This window comes from Oryctolagus cuniculus, chromosome 2, assembly GCF_051225735.1.
Source record: "Oryctolagus cuniculus isolate XC-2025 breed Fujian yellow rabbit chromosome 2, ASM5122573v1, whole genome shotgun sequence".
NCBI lineage: Eukaryota > Metazoa > Chordata > Mammalia > Lagomorpha > Leporidae > Oryctolagus > Oryctolagus cuniculus.
Window position 1 is genome coordinate 26527771 of NC_142868.1, and position 11124 is coordinate 26538894.

The following is an 11124-nucleotide window of genomic DNA, read 5'->3' on the forward strand; positions in this document are numbered from 1 at the left end:
GCAACCGGGACAGAATCCGGAGCCCCAACCGGGAATAGAACCCAGTGTGCCGGCGCCGCAAGGTGAAGGATTAGCCCAGTGAGCCGCGGCGCCGGCCTATAACTCTTTCATATAAATTAATTAATTAAAAAGCAGATTTAAGAATATCACACACATCCACAATCTTCCCCTCCTTACACATCAAACTTACATTGACTAAGTCCAAATAATTTTCTACCTTACTTGACAAGAGTAATAATTTTCTTGTGTCTGGTCCCACCTGCTTCTTTATAGTCCCAGTATGCTACCATAGTGATCTTTCCTCCATATATGACTTAATTTCTTCACCTTATCAATACACTTCATTTAAGCCACCCATCCTCATAGAATAGAACACTATTTTTCATCTCACATGTGAATACTCATCCAGACTCATTTCCACTTGCTCCATCACACTTCATACTTCAGCAACCATTGTGTTTCTTTGAATAAGCTATGCATTCTCATGTCATAAGTCTTTGAGTTGTTATAATTTCTTTCTGGAAGTGTTTCTCTTGCATCTTCATTTGCATGCTAATATTATTAGGATGCTGCCCCTTAGGAAAAGCCTGTCTTGGCTTTGCTAGACATGTTTCAGCTCTGCTTCAGGCACTCATCCCTTTGGCTTATCATATTTCAGCAAATATATTATTGACTTGTAATAGCTTTACTAAGTATCCAATTCATCAGTTGAATGCAAGTATATAGAGGAAAAAAAATGTAATCTCCTTTTATGCTTATCCTCTCAAGGCTATTGTGAAAAGGACTTGTTGGCAATACAAAACAATTCACTGATAGATAAAATAAAATAAATTATCGTTAATTTGGCCTAATTGTATCTTTAGAAGTCAATCAAAGTGCCAGTACTGTGGCCTAGTGGGTTATAGCCCCATCCTGTAGCTCCCAGCATCCATTATGGGTACCGGTTGTAGTCCCAGCCACTCCACTTCTGATTCAGCTCTCTGCTAATATACCAGGGAAAGCAGATGAGGATGCCCCAAGTACTTGGGCCACTGCAACCCATGTGAAGACCCAAAGGAAACTCATGACTCCTGGCTTCTCTCTCTCTCTCTCTGTGTGTATGTGTGTGTGTGTATGTGTGTGTGTGTCCCTCTCTCTGTGACTCTGGCTTTTAAATAAATAAAATAATATAAAAATAATTACTGACCAGTATGAACTGATTGAACTGATTGGTACCTTCTGGAGACACATGATGAACTGAAATTTACATAGAACATTATGTATTCATACAAGTAGAATTCATTGACACGGTGGCATTTGTTCATAGAAGCACAGAGGGATTATGGGATGGTGTTTTATCTCAGCTTTTTTAAGTTTTTGACTAGATATTTTCAACTTTGTTTTAAAAGATCAGAATAACTTTTGCAAGGTCATGAGTTACTTTTAATCATTTAGAGTCACAACACAAGTCAATATAGCTATGAGAATAAAGCATGTAAGTTAATATATATCTCAATATCAATAGCTTTCTATTCCATCTGTTTGGAGCAACTCATAAAGGCAGATTCTATTGGTCCTTTTGACAGTAAGGTTATTACTTCAATTGCAGGAATGCAGTTCTAAAATAAACTACCAGAGAAATTTTGTTAAAATATTTTATGTAAGAAGATTAGATGAAGCTAACATTTTAGTATGGTATTCTTTCAGAACTGGATTTTAGTCAGCTCCACCTAAATGATGTTGGACAAAGTATTCAGTCACCCCATGACTTAAGTTTTGCTCTGTAACAATAATATTTACATCATTCATTTATTTTGAAAATCAAGCAAAATTGTCTATGTAAAATACTTAAAACAGAGTCTATAATTATGTAGGCAGTCATTAATCATTGACAGTTATGAAAACACACATAAACACACACATGTACATACAGGTTCACACATATATTTCTTTTTCATTTTATGGTCATACTCTGTAAACTACTTTATATGACATTTGTTTCATTTTACATGATAACATAGACATTATCTATCTATCTATCTACCTACCTATCTCTCCATCTACCCATCTACCTATCTGCCCTTCTACCTATCTATCTGAGAGCAGAAAGTGGGAGTGCCCCCATTTGCTAATTCACTTCCCTAATGCCCACAACTGCAGAGGGTGGCCTGGGGCAGAAGCCAGAAGCCAGGGACGCAATACAGGCCTCCCACATGAGCAACAGAAACCTAATTATTTGAGCCATCACTGATTTTCTGCTTGGCATGAGATGGAGCCAGAAGCTAAAGCCTGGAAACAAACCCATTTACTAGAACACGGGCTATGTTTGTTTTAACCACTAGGCTAAATGCCCACTGCATGTCAGTATTCTATATGCCACGGACATTTCCCAGAGTTTTCAATACTTTCAAAGACATGTATCCTATCAAAAATAAAACAAAACTCCACATCTTCCTGAATTACTGCTTACATACATCCATTTCAAGCTTTGGACAAACATTTTATTTGAATACAAAATATATATTTTTAAATGCTGAGACACTTTGAGATAAAAACTGAAAGTAGTTCAGGTGTTTTGGAGTATCCAGATGTTCTACAGAAAATGCACCTTAATTGTAGATTAAACTTTTACATTTTAAGCTAGATGCTTGCGAAAAAACACATTTAAAATATTAGTTACTAGATTCAATGATAGTGAGTGATTTATGTCATGTTTTTATCATTGCAAATATTACCTTAGTATTCCATATTGCAGAAAATTTAGAATGTATTGTTCTCTGCTCATATATCTGGAATATGATATCTATGCTGTTATATTTTATGATTGGGCTACAGTTGTATATTAGAATTAACTACAATCTTAGGTGACAATATAGCATTTCAATGAACTAGAAATATATTTTTAAATATCTCAGTTATAATTCATACAGATAATTGCATATATTCATTTTCCTGTCAGGGGCTGTTGAATTTTTCAACTGTATCTTAGTATGTTTGCCTTAAACTTATAAAGAGAAAGCTAGTTCGGGTACTTAGATCAACCTGCTCAGATCAATGCAGGGTACTTGATAATGGGTAATATGTTCCTTTTTCTTGATTCTGCCCTTAAGATCTGCTAGTGGGCAAATCCTGATTTGATAAAAAGACTCAGAGCAGACACTGTAAGAGTCTCTTCCATAGATTATCTAAAATTATTCTCTATTTTTCTGATTCTTCTACTAAATTCAAACACTCACTCATACATACACACTTAGATATATACTGGTATTTGTACTATGTGTTCCAAGAAGTGTGGAACAGTTTCATTTAGTCTCTGCCATAAAAAATGCTCATAATTAATGAAATATTGACACATGAGCAGGTCAATATAAACAATAAATCCTATTTATTATTTTCTACATATTTTTCTGAGTACCAGATCTAATCTATTCATATATATATATATATATATATATATATATATATATGTTTTCTTTGTTCTTTAAAATTAAACTTTCTAAGTCAGTGCTGTGGTGCAGTGGGTTAAGCCAAGGCCTGCTGCACCATTATCTTACATGGGCACTTATTGAAGTCCCAATTGCTCTAATTCCAATCCAACTCCTTGTTAATGCACGTGGGAAAGCAGCAGAATATAAACCAAGCCCTTGGGCCCCTGCACCAACATGTGAGACTCATAGGAAGCTTCTGGTTCCTACCTTTGGCCTGGCCCAGCTGCAGTCACTGCAGCCTTTTGGAGAGTGAACCAGCAGATTGAAGATCTCTCTATCTCTCCCTCCACCCTTTTCTCTCTGTGACTCTGTCTTTCAAATAAATAAATCAATCTTTCTTTTAAATTTATTTTTTATTTTTATTTTTTTGACAGGCAGAGTGGACAGTGAGAGAGAGACAGAGAGAAAGGTCTTCCTTTGCCGTTGGTTCACCCTCCAATGGCCGCCGCGGCCGGCGTGCTGCAGCCGGCGCACCGTGCTGATCCGATGGCAGGAGCCAGGTACTTATCCTGGTCTCCCATGGGGTGCAGGGCCCAAGCACCTGGGCCATCCTCCACTGCACTCCCGGGCCATAGCAGAGAGCTGACCTGGAAGAGGGACAACCGGGACAGAATCCGGCGCCCCAACCGGGACTAGAACCCGGTGTGCCGGCACCGCAAGGTGGAGGATTAGCCTATTGAGCTGCAGCGCTGGCCAATAAATAAATCTTTAAAAATTAAAATTTAGGTACCATTAATTTTTATTTATTTATTTGAAAGTCAGAGTTACACAGAGAGAAGAGGCAGAAAGAGAGAGAGAGAGAGAGAGGTCTTCCATCTGATGAATCACTTCCCAATTGGCCGCAATGGCCAGAGCTGCGCCGATCCGAAGCCAGGAATTCCTCTGGGTCTCTTATGTGGGTGCAGGGGCCCAAGGACGTGGGCCATCTTCTATTGCTCTCCCAGGCCATATGAAAGAGCTGTATCGGAAGTAGAGCTGCCGGGTCTTAAACCAGCACCTATATGAAATGCCAGCGCTAAGGTCAGGGTGTTAACTCGCTGTGCCACAGCATCAGCCCCAGTACTGTTAATATTAATATCCCCAATTTGTTAAATAATAGGTTGTATAATGAAATATCTTATTCAGTCACATAGCTTAGATATCAGTTATATCTGATAACTAAATGGCATCCAGTAGACTGTACAGTGTCCCTTTGTTAGACTGAGAAGAGTTCTGTAATAGAGGTATTCTTCAATTGTCAGAAAAGTCTAAGAAGGAAGCATTCAACCATTAGGTAGGACATTAGGAAATCTTGATGTATATGATAGTAATTGAGGAGAAACATTAAAAGAATAGTAACTGAGTAGGAGACAAAAAGAAGAAAATATATTCAGAAAGATTCTCCATTATTATCTCAACTTAGAGCATTGTTACACACTTTGGTTTCCCAAATACATATTTAGTTAACAGTGCAAAGGCTCTTTTGATGATTTAAATCAGAAGTTACATGTCCTCATATGATACTGTCAACATCTTACCCCACTGTGAAATATATAGGTTTTATTTAACCATGGTTAAGTGTAGGACCAAGGAACTAATTTAGATAAACCAAGAAAATGACACACACATTTGCCTTCTATCTGATTTCACTTTCCTGCAGTATCTGGAGAATTATGTATCTATTTACTTTAAATGTGCTTCTATAAGCATGACTCGCCCTAAATGAATGGGGATTTTGCCATAAAAGAGATTTAGTTTTCAATATTTAGCTCTCTCAAGAGACAAATGAAAGTATGTAACAAAATACGTTGCACCTGATATTTAAAGAGGAAATTTGTTTAACATAAACATTTTTCTGGAGCAGTTTTGTATGTTGTAGTTATCACACATGTTTTATTATCAAGCTAGTGTAATAAATCTTTCAAATGCCAATACCATCTGGCCATCCATGCCCACTTGTGAATTTCATGTGTCATTTTTAACCTGCCATTGTCCCATGCTCATGCTGCTAAGCATCTGCCCCAAGTTAAATACTCCCTTTACAAATCACAATTAATAGGAACATCATGAGTGGTGAGTAACGAATTTGTGAGAAAAAAATTGTCACACATCCCAAAATATAGCCTACAATGTCATTGAACAGATGTTGAACTAAAATAAGTATGATAATACAAAGAAACAAAAAAAACTGTATCTTCCTGATTTTACTTGGCTAATTTTTTTCTATTCCTCACTTCTTTGATAACTGTTTAAGAACTTTCTCTTTCATGATATATTTTAGAAATTAACAGTGTTATAAATTGTGTGAACTGCAGAGCAAATATATAATTGAAATGCAAGTCCACTTGTTTTGTAAATTATGTAAGAGAAAAATTCAGAATTGCTGGCCTATACAATTTTTGTTCCTTGCCTAGAAGAATATAGAGACTTTTTTTGCAGGCTATTTGGAAAAATGAGATATTCTCACTGGATTTTAAATGTAACATTCCCAATTTTACTTGTTAGCAAGGTAGTCATTCAGTAGTCATTATAATTTCATTATTATCACTATGCACAAATAATTTTCACGAAGAATTCAAAAAGATCTAGGTTATCAACATCTGTTTTCAAGAACCTCTAAAATTATACACACACATACATACATACACGTATACACACAAACACAAACATACACACACATACATTTTGGCAGCTTCAAGAAAACATCAGGAATCAAGTATGGTTCCTACATAATACCTGGAATGTGATTATAGAAGCAGAATCATGATGCTTGACATACATGATGGCACCTTAAACTGTGAGCCACACTTAGAGAATAAAAGTCAAATGGAAATTGAAGGATACAGCCATCTAGATAATTACAATTTCAGGAAATGTAATTAAGACAATAGTTCCATTTAGACACTTCCAAATTCTCTTTTACAAAAGAGAAAATCACTTAGTAAGGGTGGTTATTCAAATTTCTCATAGAACCATAATATTTGAATCTTGATATGAGACACTGACAAGGACAACTTTACACTGTCCTCACTTAATATATGATTTTAATCCTTAGGGAATATCAGGCCAAACCAAACTGAGTAATATACACAATAACTCTCTGTCACTCTCTAAGAGTGTCAACGTCATATAACAAAAGGGATGACCACAGAAAACATAAAAGATATAATCAAATGTAATGTGTGATCCTGACCTGGAACCTGGATTAGAAAAGAGATTATTTCATACTGGGTGCACTTTTAATAAGGTATTTAGATGATTAAATAGTATTTTATCACTGCTATTTCATTGATTTGGTAACTGGAGAGTGATTAAGTAATATGTAAATATCTGAGAGTATGGTCAAACGTTTAGGTAAGTTATTTCTAGTGTTTTTGAAAATTTTGTTGAACATTAAGTAAAGATGAAAGAAATTAAAATATGACTGAAACATTTCATTTTATGTGAAATCCAAGTACAGTTAAAAGCCAAGAATAAGAAATAAACAAATATTGAACTCAAGGTAATGATTTGGATGCTAAATTATAAATTGTATTAATGTCTGACATTTACAATGGTATATAAGCAAAAACATAGATTAATGGAAAGAGACAGGAGTGGAGAGGAATGGACAGTTTTATAGGAGCTAATTAATCAAATGTGATAAACTATTAATGGTATAATATATATGGATGGTATAAGAATATTTACCATAAAATTTTATAAGCCTTACTGTATGTTTTTAAATTTTACATTAACAAAATGCTGGGGGTAGAAAAATAAGTGAAAATTTACAATGCTGATAATCACAGTACCAAAATTTCTAGTCATATTAATTCTACAAAGAAAATAATTTATCTCATTTCCTCTCATTTTTCCTTGATGGTTTTATTTTGTTTTGTTTTTGTTTGGTACTTGGTAGATACAATCTATTAGATATCCTGCAAATAAATAACTTCATAGTAGCAGTTTCATTTATTTTGGTCTAGGTAACTGTTGAGATTTCATTTTCTACCCTGACCAATATTTATTGTTTCCTCTTCTCCATTGCTGATGAATTTGAGCAATGCTTTGTTATCCTAAAGAAGCTTGCATAGTACCTGGATATAAAGCTTGCAAAAATACGCGTGGTGAACTTATCTATTGTGATTAAAGGATGTACGACAGTTGTAAAAAAATACTCTAAATGTTCTTTTTAAAGATTTATTTTATTTGAAAGTTGGTGTTATAGAGAGGTAGAGAGAGCAAAAAGAGAGAGAGAGGATTTCTGTCTGATTCACTCCCGAAATGGCCACAAAGGCCAGAGCTGAGCTGATCTGAAGGCGGGAGCCAGGAGCTTCTTCCGAGTCTCCCAAATCAGTGCAGGAGCCCAGGGACTTGGGTCATACTCCACTGCTTTCCCTGGTGCACTGGCAGGGAGCTGGATCCAAAGTGGAGAAGCCGGGACTGGAACCAGTGTTATTATGGGATGCTAGCCCTGCAGGCCCAGGGCTTTAACATGTTGTGCCAAAGCGCTGGCCCCACTCTAAATGTTTTGATACCTCAAAAGAACTGGTGGTCTCAAACAATAAGTAGCTATCTAAAAGTGATATTTCATGTTTGTTGTGGGCAGAATACTTATATTTTGCATTATTAAAGTTTTTCTGATAATATAATTATAAAAGTGACATATGATCACTTTGAAAATCTGAAGATTATAGAAAAACCATCTACAAAAAGAGTAAATGATGCAGGTACTATCACTTTCTTAAGAAATCACTACTTTTCAAATTAGGCAAATTGATACATCATGTGGTATCACAAAAGTTCAATGGAATAGAATTGAAAGAAAAGTTTATTTTGGTGTAAAACTTCTCAAATTCCATGAACAGTTTTTCATAATATAAATTTCCAATGAAGTTTTTGAATACTTCCTGATTGCATAGATTTCCAAAAATTTTGCACCAACATAGGCTTAACTTTTAATTCCATTTTTACAAACTTTTTGAAGAATCTTCATATTTCTGTATTCTCCCCAAATCTAAGATATAGAATGTATACATTATCAGGTTTTTTTATTTGTGATTTTTTTTCTACAATATTCCATAACATTTCTCTGTGTGTGCAAGTGTGTTGTGTGTGTGTGTTAGAGGCACTTTTCCTATAAGATGTAGAACAGGTACTGACCCTTCTGTACACGTGGCTTTTATTTGAATTCATAACTTAACATTGCTAATATATTTCCTTTCAGAGGACCCTGAGCATCTTCCCAGAGAGAATTTTTCAGAAACAGACACTGTGGCTATTGTTCAAGACACTCTCAAGATGGCAAACTGTTTGGCTGCCTTTTTGTTGACCTCAGTATAAATTAACTATTTCAATTTCTTTTTCTGATAGATGTTGCAACCTGCAGAATAAATCAATCACTTTTACATATCATAAATTATCTGTCTCAGAATGATATAATAATACGTTTAAATATTTCTAATAGTGTTGCAAGGAACAAATTCACAGCAGTAGTTATTGTGTCATCTACTAAATATCTCACTTATACAAAATGTTAAGTTCATTTCCTTGAACACTTGATTCCCTTTCTTCACAATTTCAACTATCAGTATAAAAATGATTTCATTATGATCTACCAATAGAATGCATGAAGATAATCTGATGAAAATTGTTTTGTAAACAAATTCCTTTTTTTAATTTTTTTAACTTTTATTTAATGAATATAAATTTCCAAAGTACAGCTTATGGATTACAATGGCTCCCCACACCCCATAACTTCCCTCCCATCCACAACCCTCCCCTTTCCCACTCCCTCTCCCCTTCCATTCACATCAAGATTCGTTCTTTAAAAGGGATTTTCCATGCCTGAACAGGAGAGGATTTTTTAAATTTTTCTGTTGAGTTACATCCTTTTAAAGCACCCAGATTAGTGGTTAGGACCCAAGCACTTCAGCCATGATTGTGTTGAGTCCTGGGATGCATTAGCTGGAAGCTCAGTTGGAAGGGAAACAGCCAGCACTCAAACTAGGCAGTGTGATGTTGTATACGATATCCCAAGGGGTGGCTTAATCCATCGTGCCACAACATCCATACTGATATTGTCACTTTTGAAGAACATAGACCAGGTATTTAGCTGATTTTACTGGCTTTGTGTCTATCTGATATCTTTCACACAATTTCAATGCAGTTATTTGTTTTTTATTGGGATCCCACGAAAGATTTGTTGCATTCTTCTCAGTTCATCATATCAAGGAGTTAACCATGTCACTACATTTTATTGCTGGTATTGTAAACTTTTATCATTAGGCTAACGGGTTGTCCACTGGTTGTCTTAACGAATCTAAAATGGGAAATCTTAAGAGAGCAATACTAGAAAATTTTTCTTTCACTGCTCCCTTGCTCTGTCTCATTTCTTTATATAGGGTGAATGAGTCAGGAAGCAAAATACAAGTCCATTGCACATTAAATCCACTATAAAGTAACCCCTGCCCACACAACACACTCTCTATGCTGTATTCATTTAGAAACCAGTCAAATTTTCAGTATCAATAGAGTACAGACACACACACACACACACACACACACCACACCACACCTCACACTCGCAGGGTTTATATCATTTTCAATATAAAGACAGAGTGTTCATGATTGTGGTGGTGTCCGGAGGCACAGAAGAAGAAACATATGTCAGTAGTGCCCAAATCTGGTTGTGCATGAGAATCACTTGAGAAGCTTTTTGGAATCCAGAGTCCTTAGCACTTTGTGTGGATATCCAGATTCATTTCACCTGGGCTCAGATCTGAAAGCCACTCTTCCATACGGCACTCTGACAGCTTAAGAAAAAATACCAGCACTGTGTGGCGAATGAGAGAATAATAAGGGAGGCTTCTGGCTTCATGGCTGGTATAAATCCTTTAATTTAAATGTAGTGACAAAAGCTTGCATGTGGCTGACAGAGTGAGGGGATCTTTTTCTGTGAACCCTTTTATGTCCTTGCTTTTGGCACTAGTCTGTTTCTCCATTATTTTTAATAGAGAACTTAATTGGTAACCTTCATGTGATTTGAATTTTATTTGATTGACCAGATGGTCATATAAGAGATGAAGCAATACTGTCAGTCAAGAAAAAATTCCTTTGAGGGAGAAATAAAGCTTTATAAAAGCCTAAACAAATCATTTGTTATTTTTGAAGATGGCAAAAATACATCCCAGAGTGAATGACAAGCTTTTGTGTTCCAAATTTGAGTTGACCCCAAGTACAGTAAGCAATGATCTGAAGCTTCACTGTAGCAATATAGACTCCTTCCACCTGAAACAAAGTAAGATTTATTCAAATCGGAGTCAGCATGTTATTCGGACTAACTACTTAGAGAGAATCAGAGACGGTGAAGAATGTAGTTGAAACAAAGGGAAAATATATTTGTAAGGCAAAGAATTTTCAAATGTAAAAGATTTTGCTAACAAAATTCTGAGAATTAGAATAAAATTTGATTTTATGAAAATATGTGCTATGATTTCAGAATAAACTTCATTTATTCATATTCTTTTTTTTTTTATTTTTTGACAGGCAGAGTGGACAGTGAGAGAGAGACAGAGAGAAAGGTCTTCCTTTTCCATTGGTTCACCCTCCAATGGCCGCCGCAGCCAGCGTGCTGCGCCCGGCGCACCGCGCTGATCCGATGGCAGGAGCCAGGTACTTCTCCTGGTCTCCCATG